Below are 15,865 nucleotides of genomic sequence, written 5' to 3'. Positions count from 1 at the left end.
TAGGGACCACTATTCTGGAGGAGATGACCCAAAGGCAGGAGCGAGTAGGCATCACTCCAGCCTCCTTTTAAAGAACTTGGATTCAAGGCTTGGAAAGGGAGATCATGGGATAGAGTGGGTGCCACTAGACACCAAGGACAACTTTTATCTTTTTAAAAAAAATTCTGGTTGGGTGGGGGAAGGAAGGAGGGGTGCCACTAGATACTAGGGAGATAGTTTTAAATAGGGAAGAGGGGGCTGATTTGGTCCTAGTAGTGAGGGAGGGGATGGAGAGGGGTGGACTGGAGCTGTCCCTACCCTGTCTGGGGGTGGGAGGTCCACTAGACACCATTATTTAATATTAGGGGGGAAACTAGGTCAAGACAGGCAAGAGGAGAGGATGCTAGGGCTTGTGCAGATCGCTGACACTTTTTTTTTAAGTCATAGAAACATAATGACAGATAAAGATCAAATAGCCCATCCATGGCATCCACTATCCCTCCTCTCCCTAAGAGAACCCATGTGCCTGTCCCATGCTTTTGTGAATTCACACACAGTCTCCACCTTCTTTACTGGGGAGACTATTCAGCACAGTTACTTTCCGTAACAGGTGTTATCCGGAGACAGCAGGCAGATATTTTCACGTATGGGTGATGTCATCCATGGAGCCTGGTATGGAGAGTCTGAATAGTGAACTATCAGTTTAAAAACTTTTAAAGTGCTCGCGACTATCCACAAAGTGCATGTGTGACTGCCTTCCCACCCAAACAGGCTTGTGGTACTTCTGTTCCGTAAGCAAGCTAAGAAGCCAACCAGGGGAGGTGGGAGGGATGTGAGAATATTTGCCTGCTATCTCTGGATAATACCTGTTACGATAAGTAATTGTGCTTTATCCTAGGACAAGCAGGCAGCATATTCTCACATATGGGACTCCCTAGCTTACTGCAATGGGATGGGGGAGAGTTGGCCATTTAAGAGAATAAAGTTTTTTAGCGCTGTTTGGCCAAAGTGACCATCCTGTCTGGAATAGGATTCCAGGCAGTAGTGAGAAGTGAATATGTGAACTAAGGACCAAGTAGCTGCTTTGCAGATTTCATCTATGGAAGTGGAACGTAAGAATGCAACTGAAGTTGCCATAGCTTGGACCTTATGTGCTGTTACATGACCTCCGAGCTGCAGCCCAGTCTGAGCATAGAAGGAAATACAAGCTGCAAATCATGTGGAAATAGTTCTCTTGGTTACAGGCTGGCCCAGCTTGTTAGAATCAAAGCAGATGAACAGTTGAGAAGTTCTGTGTGGCTTAGTCCTTTGTAAGTAATATGCCAAGGCTCGTTTATAGTCTAATGTATGAAGAGTTGTTTCTCCAGAGTAAGAATGAGGCTTTGGAAAGAAAACGGGAAGCACAATCGACTGGTTTAGATGAAATTCCGTGACTACTTTTGGCAAGAATTTTGGATGGGTGCGGAAGACTATCTTATCATGGTGGGAAACTGTAAAGGATGGGACCAACACCAAGGCTTGATGTGCAGAAGTGACTGAGATTAAAAATATCACTTTCCAAGTGAGATATTTCAGATGAGAAAAGACATTGTTTCAAATGGAGGCTTCATCAAACTAGTGAGAGCAACATTAAGATCCCAAACCACAGGCAGTGGCTTGAGAGGTGGTTTGATATTGAAAAGTCCTTTCATAAACCTAGAGACAAGAGGGTGTTCAGCTAGAGGTTTATTGTCGACTGGTATATGGAAAGCACTGAGAGCACTCAGATGGCCTCTGAAGTGTTTTAAAGACCTGAGTTGATTAAGTGAAATACATAGTCTAACACAGAAGATATAGGAGAGGATGTTGAGGATCACACCATGTTAAAAACCATGTCCACTTCTGTTGATAACAATGCTGTGAAGATTTCCTGGATACATTTAAAATGACTCTAACAGGATCAGAAAGATCAGTGACTGTTGAAGTCAAGCCGTGAGATACCAAGCTATCAGGTGTAACAACTGTAGGTTCGGATGTAAAAGAAACCCTTGACTCTGTGTGAGAAGAGACGGAAAGATCTGCAGAGGGATCCCTAACTGTGAGCTGAAGTAGAAGAGAGAACCACGGTTGCTTGGCCCATCAATGAGCTATAAGGATCTGGTGGAAACGCATAGAGGAACTTGTCCGATCACTCCAGGAGAAAAGCATCTTCCTCTAGGCGATGAGGAGAGTATTGCCTGGAACAGAATTGAGGCAGTTTGTGATTGTTGGGGGATGCAAATAGGTCTATCTGAGGAGTCCACCACTGAGAAAATATCTGATGCATGACTCTGGAGTGAAGTGTCCACTCGTGTGCCCGAAAAAATCTGCTGAGTTTGTCGGCAAGAGTATTTTGTGCTCCCTGCACATAGACAGTTTTTAGGAATATGTTTTGAGTGACTGCCCGGATCCAGATCTTTTCAGCCTCCTGACAGAGAGTCAGAGAGCCTGTCCCTTCATGCTTGTTGATATAATACATAATATCTTGTACCTTAGGCTCAGACCAATATGTCCCTTCTAGTTTAACCTCCTGGAAGTAGAGATGTTCAAATACATTACTGGCCATATTGAGGTGGAAGAAGACATCTTTTTCCTTACAGGACCCACGACGACAAGAAGGCACCCGCTAAAAATCAGGGACGGGAGATTTCATGGTGACACTAGGAAGTACTTCTTCACCGAAAGGGTGGTTGACCTATGGAATGATCTTCCACTTCAGGTAGTTGAGGCCTGAATGTGACTGACTTTAAGAACAAATGGGATCAACATGTGGATTCACTTCAAAGAAGAACCTAGAGGGGAGGGTTCTTTGAGTGGGCAGACTTGTTGGGCCGAAGGCCCTTTTCCTGCCATCATATTCTATGTTTCTATGTTTCCCTTCCACAGGATAGGCATCCATTCTGTATTTTCCACATTCTTGAAGAAGCTTATGCTTTATCTTGGAGTCTTGCTTTATTTTGTCACTCTAGCTCTTCCTTACATCACTGGTTTTCAAAGGCCTTATCATTTTTGATGATGATATTCAGAAATTTCTTTTAAATTCTAGATTTGATTTTTTCGGTTCATGGTGTTAAATGAAATCTACTTTTTTCTTCTACTGCAGTTGCATCAGTTTCTCCATTCCTTTTTCTGGAAATGTGTATTGTTTCAAAATTGCTTTAAAAAAAAAATAAAAAATACCGAGGGTCGGATTCTACAACAGCTGCTGAAAATTAGGCAGCAGTAGCCGCAGTACCACCACCGCCTAACTTATTTGATTTAATTACCTTTAATCGATGCCTATAATTGATTGAGTCATTTAAAAGCAATTAGTCATTTAAAAAAAAAGACGGCACTGGAACCATGACTACGAAGATGCCTACCGGTGCCTAAGGGTAAAATAGACGTGGTTAATGCCAGAAGTACCCTTAGGTACCTCCGTAGTTGCAATTCTCATCACAGATAGGCATTGAAATGTAGGCTTTGACAACCCTGGCTTACATTTCCGGTGCCTATCTGTGATATGGCTGCGATTCTATAAACGGCACCATCACATGATTGACATGCAGTTGGCGCCGCTTTTGTGGGTGACTGCCAATCATGGTGCCATTTATAAAATCCATGCCTAAGTGTCTAAAGCTGCATGGTGGCCTGAAGGAGCAAATCATACAGAGCTGTTATGTTTCTCTGACTTTATCCGCTGGTTGACAGACAATCCAAAGGTTCTAGGCTGATCTGGTAAAACTAAAGGAAAGAAAATTAGCAAGTAAAATCTAATTTCTCCTCCTTGACATTTTAGATCCACTTTCCAGGACTTATAGAGTTTGAATGTATTAGGTGATTTGTTCTCGAAATGGAGAGAAAATAGCTGTTGCTGTCCCTACTGTTCAAAGAACGGATGCTAAGACAATCTTGGACACTCTTGGCCAGAGATCCTGTATCACTTGGCCATTCTATCTGAGGAGAAAGGATTATGCAGAGGAGACAAAAGGGACATAAGTTTAAAGGTGCATGTATTTGATGTATTGGGCTCAGAGCCTGCTCTGTTTTAAGATAAAAGGAACAAATGAGGGCTTGGAGAAACAGTTGCCATCTTTTGGTGAGAAAAACATAAAATTAAAAGAACTATTACAGACCTTACTTGCAAATTCAACCTAGAGAAAAAAGTTTACTGTTAGTTGTCAGTGTTGAACTATGAAAACAAACAAGTGCCTTTTCTCCCTCCTGCCTTCAGAATGACCTTTTATTACTGCTAAAAAGAAAAAAGAAAAGAAATCTGCAAGCAGTGCTTGGACACTGCTTTGTTCCTGCCACAGACCTTTAGTCTTGGCAGTACTAACTACTTGACGAGGGAATTTCTTTCCAAAATGGTCTTTGTTTTACTTAACAAGTTAGTTCTGCTTCAACAAGCCCTTAGACTGCTGCTAATTAGTTGGAGCAAAGAGTCAAGACTGCGATGCATGGTCGCATAGGCATTCAATCCCTCATTAGGATTTCCATGGCAATCTTCAATAAAAGGGAAAGACTAAATTTCTTGCAATTGATCATTACATTACATTACATTACATTAGTGATTTCTATTCCGCCTGTGCCTTGCGGTTCTAGGCGGATTACAAATTAGAAGAGATCTGGACATTACCGAGAGAATTACGTAACATTGATTACCGAGAGAATTACATAACAGTGATTCATGTACTTTACATGGTATGGTAGAGGATTATAAATTATGAGAGATCTAGATTTTTCGTAAGAATTTCATAGTAGGGAATAAAGTGATATCAGGGTACAGTGGAGAATATCAGTATATACTGGTTACCGAAGAAAAATTACCTAATAATGAAGGAGGAAGTTTGTTGGATACTGAAGGTAGGTGCTTATTTAGGAATCAGAATAGTTTTTGGAAGGTAAGGTTCTTGGAGTTGACTAATGTGTTATTCATGCGAGGGAGAGCTTGTGCGAATGGGGAGGAGATTAGTTAGTGGGGACGTGTTTTTTAAATAGAAATGTTTTGATTTCTTTTTGAAACACTTTGATGTCTGTTTCGATCATCAGTTTGGTGATGGTGGGGTCAATTTTCGCTGCCTGAGTCGCTAGAAGGCTGTCGTATAGTTTCTTACGTCGGGAACCATTGTGAGGGGGGAAGGTGAATAGGTTTTGAGTTCTCCTTGATCTGTTTGAGTGGTAACGGTATAGGCGGTTGTTTAGGTAACAGGGTGCAGTACCATGAGTTACTTTAAATAGTATACAATAGAACTTGAATTGAGTTCTTGCTTTTATCGGAAGCCTGTGAGAGTCTACATAGGCGGGGGTGATGTGGTCAAATTTGCTGAGACAGTAGATGAGTCTGAAGGCTGTGTTCTGAACGGTCTGTAGTTGTTTTATCATGTTGTTTGGGCATGGTAGGTAGAGGCTGTTGCAGTAATCTAAGGTACTAAGTATGAGGGATTGTACAATGATCTTGTAGTGTTCTTTTGTAAAGAATTTTCTTATTTTTCTTAGGTTTCGCATGGTGAAGAATGCTTTTTGTATATTTGTGTCTGCATTGTACAGCATCTGTCTAATTGTATTCCCAGAATTTTGAGAGTGCTCTGTATAGGATATTTGATTGTGTTTACTTCCAGTTCTGTTAGTGATGGTTTTTGTTCCTTCTCTAGTAGTAGGAATTTGGTTTTCTCCGTATTCAGTTTCAGCTTATGGCTCATCATCCATTTTTCCACAGTTTCCAGTGTTGTTTTCAGGCATCCATTGGAGATGGGGTCTTGGATGTCAAAGGGGATGATGATGGTTATGTCATCTGCGTAGCTGAAAGAAGTTATATTTAGGGCGTCTAGGGCAGTACCTAAGGAAGCTATGAAGAGGTTGAATAGTATGGGCGATAGAGGGGATCCTTGTGGTACTCCGCAGGGGTTTGTCCAAGGGTCGGATAAAAGATCATTATAGGGGAGAAAAAAACCCTTGGCAATTATAGCTGCCAGTTAGTATTAAGTATTTGCTGTGTTTGTATTGGGGGGAAACAGGGAAAGATGGTTAAATGGTACCTTTTTGGTCATAAGATATATCTAGTAATGTGGATCTTTAAAAATAGATACCATGTTGGAAGGGGTAGACCTCTGTGAATTTGTTGTAGTAGGAGACGCCTTGCCTTCCTACTCACCCTTGGTTGCCTATCATAATTATTGTCAAGGCTGATAATTCCACAGTAGCCAAAATAGCAACTTGCCAGAGCTGCGAGTCCTCACCATGGCTTGAGGTTGCAGGAATAAAAAAAAATGTTTTTGTTTCATGACTATGTCAAAGCCATCTCCTAATCACCTACTGCGCTCCAGGTTGAAGCCAATGAGACTGAGTCACTAAAAGCAATGTAAAAAAATAACACTCTGGTCATCAAGAGAGTAATATTTGAAGGGACTTAAGTCTGAACAACAGCAGTTTACATGCTTAAGTAGGTTCATATAAAACTGCCTGGGATATATGCATGCAAAAAGTAGGTGCACAGCAATACAGTACTCATTTTTACATGATATGTGCATAGATATTCCCAGAAGCAAGCTTGACACTTAATGTGCCTGTTATTGCTGGTTCATATGCATATGCTGTTTATAAATGGCGCAGGTATAAATGTCTGGGCCTATTTTTTGCAGTGTAATTTTATAAAGGCCCATAGGCCTTTATAAATGTATGTTTCTTTCATAGATAGCTGTAACACATGTGCATGATTGCCACCGTGTTATAAAATCACCTTGCTGAGGGTCAGGAAGTTAAGTTCCTATACACTTCTTTGAAAACTGGCTTGACTTCCAAAATGTTGATGGCTATGGGGGCAGGGCTAGAGTAAGATAAAAGATGCCTATCTCAGTGCTAGGCACCTAAACTTAGACAAGTCAATTGCATACTGTTTACTGACTAAAATTTTGGAGCACCTGAAACTTAGGAAATTTGGTGAGGTTAACATAGGTCTACGTCATTCGCTCAATGAAATAAACTTCAGAAAACACATTCAAGCCCATATGCTGACAAAACTCCGACAATAAAAAACCCTGAGGAAGCCATGGTCCGCGGCGAAACGGGACCCGTCGGTTATGGATATAATGCAGTTTGGGCCAGCACAAGTTATCAAGTGAATGGCGAGATAAGTAACATCATGCTTATAAAATCATTATTTTGATTACAACACTGTGCTTAGAAAAATTTCAGTAATATGACTGTGGCACCATCCGATACTCAATAAGTGTTGGTCTCCTGACATAAAATAGATGATGGTTCTAAACAAAAAAGAAAGAAAAAAAAAGTTTTATAAAGTACAATATTTAAAATTAGTTTGATTTTGAAAAGCTTGAAATTAAGTAAGATAAATTAAATAAATTATTAAGAAGCTACATAAGAGTAGTTAGGAAAATGAAGGTTTTGGCAATGAAAGATAACCATCACCACTGAAATTAGGGGTGAAAACCTATATGATCCCTTTTTGTGGTGTTCTGAGACATTTTCCTTCATTTAGGGCTCCTTTTACAAAGGTGAGCTAGCGTTTTTAGCGCACGCACCGGATTAGCGCGCGCTATAGTGCACGCTACACGAAAAACTACCGCCTGCTCAAGAGGAGCCCTTAGTGATAGGCATCTTCACTAATTTGCCTCGTGTGGATCGTATGTTAGTGTGGCGAATTATTTTTTCATATCTAGCTTTGAATCTTGGGAATCGCTAAGCTTTACATAAAATTTAATGCAGTAGTATTCAACTTTTTCTGCCATTTTGTCAAAAATGAAAATCGTACGGCGCTCACTTACACTTCCTCACTCATTGGCATTCTGCCGGCGACTGACAGTTTCTGTAGGCGGGTAAAAAATTCAAGCATGCGCATTAGGGTCGCCTACATACGTGCACCAAACCACACCTCCCTAGCTTTATTTGTTTATGCAAGAAAAATTAAGGTCTGATACTTTTTGAACAGCCCTTGTACACCTGTTTAAAGGAAAAGCAAATACATCAATAGGCAACAATTATTTTCTTTCTTAGACTCCAATAATTAAAAGGTGGGGAGCCGCCACAAGAAACATAGGACTTTAAATAACAATTTAGGAAAACAAATTTTTATAAGTGGCTTAACAGATCAACTCCTCTTAAAACATTCTAACATCCATTATCCCCTGCTGATCTTTTTTAAGTCCAGAAATACCCGTAGCTGGTCTGGAACATAGAAAATATATTTCACCCCAGCATATCTATAAAACATTTGCATGGATATGCAAGTAGGAAAGTGGCTCCTAATTCCTTAGTCTCTTGCTTCATAGCAAGGAAAAACTTTTTCCTTTCCTGCTTTTCTTTATTAACATCAGGGTATATCCAAACACATTGCCCCATGAAAGGAGCCTGAGCATTACGAAAGTAGAATTTCATCATGGCATTGAGATCTTGTTGAAACACAAATGAAATAAGCAAAGTAGCTCTCTCCTCAATTATTGACACTGATTCCTCTAGTATTGCTGATATATTCTCCAAGTCCATAGGAGCTTGTTTCTGAGGTTCTTGAGTTGCTGCTCCTGTTTCATCCCCTGTTTTGTTTTGTTTTTTTAAGACATAGGTATATAGTAAATTATATTAACTGGAGGAATAACTTCAGGAGAGAATTTCAGGATTTGAGGCAAATATTTTTGAAACATGTCCACAGGAGAAGTATCTGATCTTGGGAAATTCAAAATCCGTAAACTGAGTCTTCTATTAAAAATTTTCCAACTGCTCTATTTTCTTATGGATAGATAACTTATCCTTAATTAATTTTTCAGTTACTGATTCTAAAGCAGTAATATCTTCATTAACTGTAGCAAATTTGATACCATTATCAGACTTGATGATGTCAACAATTTTAGCCAGTCTACTTTTCCTACCAGGGTCGAGGTTTCTTCAGCGAATTTCTGTACCGATCCATCCAGCCTTTGGAGCATTCTCCAGACATCTATCAGGGTTACCTCCGGCAGGGTTGAAGGAACTGCTTCTACCTCCAATGATTTCACCTTCACCGTGGCTCCCTCTTCCGACCGGCGCTCCTCTACACAGATAGCCCCCGCAACCTCTCCGGTACTGGGACCTCTCTGATACTCGGTCACAGAGGAATAACTGGATCCAGGGGCGACAAAGAGAGTTCCGGCCCCAGAGTAGCAGCCAAACCCGGAGCCGCCAACACCATCGAGCCTCACATCCCGTTGGATAGAGGAGATTTGGTGGCGAAATCAAGAAAAGTCTGGCACAATGGCATTGACGAGTCCGACGGTGAGGGTTCAGTTCGGACTACACCTTTACATTTTATATGTGGCATCGCCAAGGAAAAGACGAAGAAGAGCATTCTTGCTTCCAGCACACCAGTCACACCGCCATCTTGGCCGCTCCCCTGACCCAGCTTCTTAAAAAAAAGAATTATAGCCCCAACCTTCCCTCACCCAGATCCATAATTAATAATTTTAAAAAAAATCTTCCTAAATACTCTTCCTTCCCCCATAAACATCAGACCTACAGATTCCTTGTTCACATATTGTGATTCCCCTACTATTAAGGCTCTGGCCTCTCAAGTTCTATCAAGTTCCTTCTACACCACATGTGTCAAACACAAGGCCCACAGGCTAAATCCACCCTGCCTGGCCATTTTATATGGCCCGCGGCAGTGCTCCCTGCCTTGGAATCATAGTTCAGGAACTTCCTCTTCTCATAGCCCGGCCTCAAAGCCCTGGGTGGTCCCCATGGCCCAGCATGTCTTTCCTCTTCTGTCCGCGCCAGTCCAATGTCACCCTCACCTTCTGTCATGCTGAAAAATCTGCCAGCCTCAGCAGTGATTCAGCAATTTTGCCCACAGCTCCTCTTCCTGCTTTCTGTCTGCCGTGGTTCCACCTGGGCAGAAACAGGAAGTTGTATCATTGGAGAGAAGGGGGAGGACATGCTGGGTCGATGAAACCTCCTGGACTGTTTTTTTGTTTAAGAACAAAGGGGGGAGAGTATTAAAAGCAGTGCTAGATTGGGCAAGAGGGGAGAGCTTATGGGGCCAGAAACAGGGGACAGAGAAAGAGAGAGATAGTGGGTAATGGTTTGAAGGGAGAGAAGTTGGACCTGGGGTGGTGTAGAGGAAGAGGGAAAAATATACTTGAAGGGAGAACTGTTGGGAAGAGAAAGGGAGAAATGGTGGATCAGGGGGGGGAGGGAGGCAGACAGGCAGAGGGAGAGATGGGATGTGCTGGTGGGGGGCTGTTGGGAAGATAAAGGAATAAAAGTTGGCTCTGGGGGTGGAAGGGAGAAAGAGATGCAGCATCTCCTTTTTCTTTTTCTTTCTTTCCATCTCATTGTTCAGCATGCAGGGCTCTCCTTCCTGCTCCTTCTGGTATCTTTCTGAATGGTTTCTTCATCATTGCCTTGATTGTATGAGTTGCACACTATTTGTTAGTATGCACAATGGTGTTCCTGGTTTTTAAGACATGCTAAATCAGAAATTAAACATTAAATAATGTGCTTGCTAAGTGGTAGCAGTCTTTAGTGATGACTTCCCCCATTGAATGTTAAGAGAATTTTCCAAAGAACATAGCCAATTAACTTAGAAAGTTCCATGGACTGATCTGGGGAGAGTTACTTTTGGCCTTTTTAATTTTAATTGTTTTGAAACTTTTCTTTCACATATAAAGGGGGTAAAGTGCGACAGCAAACATGGTATGAAATGCACTTGCTAATAAGAGATGTTTTTAAGTTGATGGCGTGAAATGTTTCCTGTACCTAAGCCATGCTCAAAAATAGCAAGTGCGATGTACGTGTAAGATGGAAAACTGTCCTAATGATTTCTTTTTGAAAAGTCACTTAAGATTATACATATTTTGGTGTTAACACCGTTTAGTGAAAATTAACCAAGTCTCAGTACAAGCAAGAAATGTGGTACATGGAAATAAAAACATTTGGCTTTTGTAAGGAAAGATTATTTTGTGAGTTTTCACTTGTAGATTTTTCAAACAACTATTAAGTAGTTTGTGAGACTGTATTTCACTAGAGCGATAAATTGAAATTTTTCATTTAATCACAGTTGATAATATTGGATGCAATTGTGGGAACCTGGATTTTTTTTTATTTTTTTTTTTCAGCACGTAAAAGTTTTGGTATTCTTGTTTGCAATACAGTTAGAAAAGAAATAACTAACAGTTTTCTTTTTGTTCCTCTTGATCTTGTATTTTACTGCTCTCTCTTTTATCAGCCATCTTTATTTGGTCCAGATCCATTTCAAATCTTTCCATCCTCTGTTTCAAGTCCCGTTGCTTCTTCCACTGAGCTACGAAGAAGGTGCAAGGAGAGAGGTCAAAAACCAGTAGGTCATGTGCCAACTAGAAACATGTACCAGAAGCATAGTGAGTCCAATTTGGACTCTAATAGAAGAGAGCTGGGTTGTTCTGATGAACAAGAGATGGCTTCTATTTATAAACAAACACCTGGAAAAGGTGGGACATTGTTTTCCTTCTCCTTGCATCTTCCAGATTCATTCCCTTCTGTGTTGGATGAAGATGGCTACCTTTCATTTCCTAACCTTTCAGAAGCTAACATACTGCCTGGCAGCTTGCAACATTGCCTCCCCATCCGCTCCCCATCGCTTGTTCCTTGTTTTCTTTTCATTTTTTTCTTTCTGCTCTCTGCCTCTTTCTCAGTGCCATACGCCCTCACACTCTCCTTCCCTCTGGCTATGTGCCTCTGCTACCTGGAGCCCAAGGCGGCCTCCTTGAGTGCCTCACTTGACCATGACCTGAGTGACAGTTCAGATGAAGAGGTGTGTACCTCGGCATAGAACACACTGCTTTTTTTGTGTGTGTTCAGCGCTTCAGTCCTAAATGGTGTCCGAATGCTTCAGTAGTGGTCCTACTTTCAGAGTCTCATTCATCTTGTTTGCTAGCAATTCAGAGTTCTTGTCACTGGGAAGTGCAGCTTCAACTTGAGGGTTAGGCACAACCCTGTGTATTAGTTCTGAGCTCCCTCGGCAGAACGGTATAGAAAACTGAATAGATAAAGCGTAACCAGGTCTGATTCTTCTTACACTACAAGACCCATCGATTACTTATGAGATATAATTTAGTCAAGTTTGAACATTACAGAAAACTCATTTAGCCAAGTTAAATTATGGCTTAAAATACATATGCATAGCTGATATTTGTTAAAATGACTGGTAATTAAATTCTGCCCTTTGATATTATTGTGAGAATTTGTGTGTTTTCTCAGTTTCCTTGATAGTCTACTGCCACACAGAATTATTTCCACCAGCAACATACTATGCAGTTCAGTAATGTGAGTGCAAAGTGATACTGTTGGAATATACAGATTTAATCATGAAAAGTAAGCCTAGTGGAACAGTCTGTTTTGCTAAAATGTATGCGTATAGAGGTTGACAAGGAAGAAAGGTAACTTGAGAAGGAAGCAAAGCATCTGAGTAGACTGGTTGGGCCAAGAGATTTGGGAGTTATTACTTTACTATATTGTGTCTTTGAGAATAAAAAGATTTCACTGCCCCTTAAGTGACTAATTATGGTATAGTAACAGCTTTTTAGGGGGCTATAAATAGCTTTACAGTAGATTTGAAGAATATGCAGGAATTTTCTGACTTTCCCCCCTGTTTTCTCATTGTTTTTCAGTTTAATTAACGCACATCATCATTTGGCATTGACCAAAGCTTCACTGGTTACCAGTGAAGTACCATATTGTTTATAAGGTTATGTTGCGATTTTTAACTCAGGTGCTGAAAGTGTACCAACTGCTACGATCTTCAAGGTGGAGGGGATGTTACGCATAGTCAGTGAAGAGCTGGTAAATGTACATTATGCGACAATAAGGGCCTCAATAATCTCGGTGGCAGGAATGTTTTTATGGAATAATTTGACAGGCTTACTTAGGCTACTTTCAGATATTCAGAAATTTAAGAAGGTGTTGAAGACAACTTTATTTGTAGAAGCTTTTCCTTGAAAGATTTATATATTTATATTGAAGAAATATTATATGTTGTATATTATCTGTTGTGATGATTGTTTGTACTTTTGTAAACCGCTTAGGTCTAAGTGGGTTATACATTTTTAAATAAATAAATTTTCTTTGAATCTATTTAGTACACATAAAGGGCTCCTTTTACTAAATAGCGCTAGAGGTTTTTAGTGGGGGCCAGCTGGGTGAATGCTCCAATGCTCGTAGAATTACATTTACCTTGCCGGTCCATGCTAAATATGTCTAGCGACGTTTAGTAAAACCCAATCTATGGTGACCTAAAAAAGGCACATCCTTAATAGTTTTCGTTCTATGACCTATGAAATGGATGAAGTAGAGGAGAAAGTAGCCTTGTGAAAGAATATAGAGGAAGAATGATTATTGAGAGAATAGAAAAAGGTGGTAGAAGGATGAAATAAAGATGAATACTGTATATTCCAATAAATCAGGCAACACCTTGGGGAAGGGAATTTTTCCAGTATATCGTACACAGGAGGTTGTCATTAGTATGTTACAGAGGCTGGTTGCACCACAGAGACCTGTATAGACTTATAGAGGTCTAAACATTTGAGGAAATAAGTCTACGTCATCAGAAGAGGATCATTGACCTCAAAACCAAAGCCTCTAAACTTCTTGGTCTGTAGGGAGCTATCAGTTTGTATCGTCATATGCTATCATTTCTGTTTTTAACATTGGGAAATTGTTTCAACAACGATTCATTTGGGGGGCATGAAATGTCTTCCCAACAGATCTCCTATATTTAATAATAAAATAGCCCTGTCACATTTCTCTACTACTTAACCCACCTGCACTTGAACAAAGAAATAAGTAAAATACTCAATGGTTTGGTTTATTCTTAGAACCAGTACCCAGTGTTTCAGGACCACTAGATTTATATTTTAGAATGAACCTTGGTTTCCGGTGAAAATCAGGATTTTAACAGTCTTGGTGAAATCTGAACACGCAAGATGCGCCAAATAAAAGCTGATCAGTAGCAACAAATTGGTAATGCCAGTTGCTGGAGCCATTTGTAAACCTGCTTTGATCTGAAAACTTTTCCCCCAACAACAGGTGGTGCTCAAAGCTGCAAATGCTTATATGGGGTTTTAGATCTTCTAACTTTTCCCTCTGTTAGCATTAAATCAGCAGCCAAAACCAAGTGAAAAATAGCTATTTGGGAAACAAGCCATGCTGTTTTATACCATTCTGATTGCAGTATCTGGGACTTTACACAGATCTTGTGCCTAATCCAGGGTGTACTTCCTGTTCTCCTTTACGTAATGCATGTGCATTAATATGTTTTACAATTGGGCTTGTCTGCATTATGTTGGTTATATAACCCATGGCTGTTCTTGTTGGAAACCATAACAGACACATTGTCATAAATTCACCATAAATAGCAGTCTGTTTGTTCGAAATCCCGTAGCCTACCAATTAGTGCCAGCAGCTGCACATGTAATCTTTTGGAGCATAGTAGGGGTTAGTTCATGACTTTTAACTAGTCATGCTTCCAGCTCTTGTCTCTTGGGGATGTCTTGGCTTACATAATCTTTTCAGACCATGCAACCAATCCATTATATTTTCTCCTTGGCAAAAACTAAACTTCAGAAACATTACCTTTCCCTCTAGATTTAAAACACATATTTTTGCATTTATATGTGGACTCTGCACCGTGTAAGCACAGAATAATGGGTAAAATATGAAGAAATGAAGGCATTTAATTTTAAAAGTTTCTTATAAATGTATTCCCTCTGGACTCTAACATGTAACTACCAGTTGCAGCACAGTTGAGTGGTTCTAGGATTCTTTCTTTGGAAACACTGTCTTCTACTATCATCAGCTCGACAATATTTATTTAAGTTCCATGAATTTACTAAATGTTTTCCTGAACTTTCTATTTGCAATGGGAAGCAATTTGAATGCAATTACAGTATATATTTGTTACAAAAAACATGCATCCAAGCCATGGGTCTATCATGTGGGTGAAGGCGCTCCTTCCTGTAGAGCTTGTTTTTGCACTCATGCTGTAGGTCCTAAGAGGCTGAAGGATTTTGTGTTGGATGATGCTGGCTAAGAGAGATATCCTTCTTTAGGAAAGATGTGGTCCCCATTGCTGTTTTACGACTTCTGTCTGGTTGATGTTACATAACATTGTTTCATTGGGAAGAGCGGTGGAGTCATCCATAGGTTGAGTATGAAAATATTATTGAAGCAAAATTGAAAACTAATGTAGGCTTAACCTCAAGTTTGTTTTACTTTATTTCTAAATATATTAGACTAAGAAGTGAAATGCATTTATATGAACACGTATTCTACAGTTTGACTGTAGCGCAATACAGCAGAGTATGAGTTAAGCTATAGTAACTTAAACTTGATGGTATGTGGGTTATATGACCTAATTTATAGTGGTAATTATACTATTTGTATTCCTGAGGACATAATACATATTGGAAGTTGACATTATATCAAATTAAGTAATATATAAGAAAATTAGTCACAGCCTGTGTGTTATATAGTGCCATATTTTGTTGAAGTTTATTTTATTTATTTTCAATTATTTTACAGCCTGCCTATTCTAGGTGGTATATAAATTCAAACATGCACAGTACAAACAATGAACACACAATATAATAATTATAAATCAAAAAGCCTTTTGAAATAGGATATAAGCTCCTTAAATGAAAATGGTCCTTTTCTACTCAGCTCCATGGTGAGACTAGTTCCACCTTCTAAAACCAGTAACAGAGCAAGGACAAGCTTAAGTATCACTCTTATGCACTTATGAAATACAGTAGAGTATCACTTATCTGACCTTTGCTTATCCAACGTGCTGGATTATCCAGCATACCTCAGTGACAGCACAGCATTGTCACCGAGAAGTGCAAGTCTTTCTCTTTCCCATCATCATGTT

The 15,865-nt window shown here is 40.0% G+C and overlaps 1 protein-coding gene across 13 annotated transcripts in view; it reads left to right on the top strand.

The window, feature by feature from the left end:
* Window positions 1-15,865, top strand: part of EPB41L3 (erythrocyte membrane protein band 4.1 like 3) — a 356,951-nt gene that overhangs the window by 281,129 nt on the left and 59,957 nt on the right. The window lies entirely within an intron of this gene.

This window comes from Geotrypetes seraphini, chromosome 2 (assembly GCF_902459505.1).
Source record: "Geotrypetes seraphini chromosome 2, aGeoSer1.1, whole genome shotgun sequence".
Lineage (NCBI taxonomy): Eukaryota > Metazoa > Chordata > Amphibia > Gymnophiona > Dermophiidae > Geotrypetes > Geotrypetes seraphini.
This window is presented reverse-complemented; position numbering and strand designations above follow the sequence as displayed.